This window comes from Prionailurus bengalensis, chromosome X, assembly GCF_016509475.1.
Source record: "Prionailurus bengalensis isolate Pbe53 chromosome X, Fcat_Pben_1.1_paternal_pri, whole genome shotgun sequence".
Classification (NCBI taxonomy): Eukaryota; Metazoa; Chordata; class Mammalia; order Carnivora; family Felidae; genus Prionailurus; species Prionailurus bengalensis.
The window spans coordinates 120,334,753-120,337,949 of record NC_057361.1 but is presented as its reverse complement, the minus strand read 5'-3'; the positions used below and the strand labels follow the sequence as shown (position 1 = coordinate 120,337,949).

Below are 3,197 nucleotides of genomic sequence, written 5' to 3'. Positions count from 1 at the left end.
TAACCCTCTTCTTTGTCCCCAGCCCCAGGCAGCTAATGATCCGCTTTATGTCATTATAGATTAGTTTACATTTTTAAGTTTTGCATAAATGGAACCTTTACAGTATGTACTCTTTTTTTTTTTTTTTTGATCTGGCTTCTTTCACTCATCATAATGTTTTTTGAGATTCATCAAAGTTGCTGCAGGCATCAGGTTTCATTACTTTGTCTTACTGAATAGCATTCGATTATATGGCTGTACCTTGTTCACCCACACACCCGTTGATGGACACTTGCACTTGCTTTGTTTCCCATTTGGGTTATTACAAATAACCAAAGCTACTATGAACATTCCTGCAAAGCTTTGTATAGACATATTTTCGTTGTCCTTGAATAAAGAATTAAAGAGTGCCATGGCTGGCTCTTTTCTGTGGCACCTCGAAGGCAGTAGGCTGCCTCAGGATGAAGTTGAACATCTCTTTCCCAGCTATCGGCTGCCAGAAACTCATTGAAGTGGACGATGAACACAACTTCATACCGTTTTTGAGAAGCATATGGCCACAGAAGTTGCTGTTGATGTTCTGGGTGAAGAGTGGAAGAGTTATGTGGTCTGAATTCGTGGTGGCAATGACAAACAAGGCTTCCCGTGAAACAGAGTGTCTTGACCCATGGCCGTGTCCACATGCTTCCGAGTAAGGGGCATTCCTGCCCTAGGCCAAGGAGGACTGGAGAAAGAAAGTGCAAATCTGTTTGGGGTTGCACTGTGGATGCCAATCTCAGTGCTGTCAACTTGGTCATTGTGAAAACAATGGGGAGAAGGATATTCCTGGACGCACCAATGCCCCTGTGCCTCATCGCCTGGGGCCCCAAAAGGCTAGCAGAATGTGCACACCTTTCAATCTCTGTAAAGAAGATGATGTCCACCAGTATGTTGTGAGAAAGCCCCTAAGCAAAGGGAAGAAACCTAGAACCAAAGTGCCCAAGATTCAGCGTCCTGTTACTCCACATATCCTCCAACACAGACTTTCACGTGCCACTCTGAAGAAACGGCGTACTAAGAAAAATAGGGAGAGGCTGCAGAATGTGCTAGACTTTTGGCTAAGAGAATGAAGGAGGCCAAAGAAGAATGCCAGGAATAAGTTCCCAAGAGACGGACGCTGTCCTCTCTGAGAACTTCTACCTCTACGTCTGAGTTGAGTCAAAAATGAGATTTTCTAAGAGTAACAAATAAATAAGATCAAACATGTTTAAAAAAGAGTGCAATGGCTAGACCATAAGGACCAAAAGTTGTTCAACTTTGGAAGAAATTTCCAGTTGCTCTGCCTCTTCACCAACCCTTGTAATTGTCGTTTTAATTGTATCCGTTCTAATAGGAGAGGAGTAGGATGAGCCACATCTCCGTCAAGACCTAAAACTGGGGCACGTGGGTGACTCAGTAGGTTGAGTGTCCAGCTCTTGATTTTGGCTCAGGTCATGATCTCACAGTCTTGGGATTGAGCCCTATTCAGGTTTGTGCTGGGTATGGAGCCTGCTTAGGACTCTCCCTCTCCCACTGCCCCTCCCCTGCTCATGCCATCTCTCTCTCTCTCTCTCCCTCTCTCTCTCTCCCTCTCTCTCCCTCTCTCTCTCTCCCTCTCTCTCTCTCCCTCTCTCTCTCTCTCTCTCTCTCTCCCCCCCCCTCTCTCTCTCTCCCTCTCTCTCTCTCTCTCTCCCTCTCAAGACAAAAAAAGACTTAAAAATGGCCACATTCGCCTGGGGAGATTTTAGGTAAGATATACAAAGTGGTAGGTAATGGTGAAGGGTGAGAGAGAACAGAATGAATCATGGAATGGGGTGGCCATGGGGAAGGACTTGGAGAAAATACCCTCTCTTTGCCCTGTGAGCCTCCAGAATTGAATGTGGAGTTATGAGGAAAGTTATCAGGTCAGTGTGAGAATGCTCTTTCAAGACTTAAAGAAAGCCCCTTTTGTCCAACCAGAGAACCTTAGCTTCCCCAGAATCACCCCCACAGGGGTGTGAAGAGTGGTACTTTGTGATTTCAAAGCCATATCATGGCCTCCCCAGCATCCACCACTCTATGTTGATGTCCAAAGTGGTTCCCTGTGATGCCTGAGGCCCCCAAGCCACCATTGGCTTGGGTAGTGCTTAGCTGATCAATCAAACTGAAGAATGTGGCTCTTCGTTGTCCTGGGGAGGGTAAACATAGGGAGGTCAGAGGCTCTGAGTTAGGCCAGTTCTTGGTTTCTTCATGGCTAAGGCAACCAGGAAACCTTAGAATCCTAGAATAATTATAGTACAGTAAACTCCAAAGACCAAAGGGAGGAAGACGAGAAAGACCCTCTATCAACCGAGGTCCAGAGATGATATCAAGGTGACATGACTTGAAGCAAGCTCTTCTTCTTCCCCTATTGACTTTGTCTCCCAAATCCTTTACCTTCTCCTTGCCTGGCACAAGACCCCTGATCGGTCCACATCCTTCTTCATGATGTCCCGCCTCCCAGTTAGTCCTATCCTCTTTCTCCAAAGTAGTGCCCTGGCCTGACTCTCTTGCCCTTCCAGGCAAGATCAAAAGGCCCTTTCAAGGGAACCTGAGAAAAGCAATCTCAAACATCTACCACTCATTCAAAAAAGCTTAAAAGAGCATAAAGCCAACAATATTCATCTGTTACCATAGGATGGATAGAAATGGTATCAAAGTAAGAGAAGGAATCAAAATAAGAGATAAGACCAAAGGTCCCAGAACAAGAGACCCCGGAGAAGCCCACCACTTCACATAACTTGTGCGACCAGTAGCTGAATAAAAAAGGCCAAGACCTTAGAAACATCTGTTGAGTCTCCAGAGGCCTGGTTTCTGGGAGGCTGAACCACACAGAGGCTGAGTCTTCTACGAGCAGGGTAAACTGATGGCTTTGATTAAAATAAAAGTCAAGTTGTGAAAAGATGGTATTTTGTGTGTCTCTGTGAATTCTCCGTGTGAGAAGGGAGGGATGTGGGGTCCCTGGATAGTGGGGGACCAGACCGTCAGGTCCACAGTTGGCCAGACATTAGGGATAAGGACCAGGTTAGAACTGAGCACTGAAGATAAAGACCCCTGCTTAACCCTTTATCTCCGGGACAAGGAATAAAAGGATGTGAGGTTACTACATTTGTTTGGGGGTGAGGAGCAACATTAGGGTCTAGATTACCACCACCCAGATGGGAGGAGGGTTTGACATGCGG

The 3,197-nt window shown here is 46.1% G+C and overlaps 1 pseudogene; it reads left to right on the top strand.

Moving 5' to 3' along the window:
* Positions 1-333: 333 nt before the first annotated feature.
* On the top strand, positions 334-1,186 carry LOC122476902 (annotated as a pseudogene).
* The last annotated feature ends 2,011 nt before the right edge of the window (positions 1,187-3,197 follow it).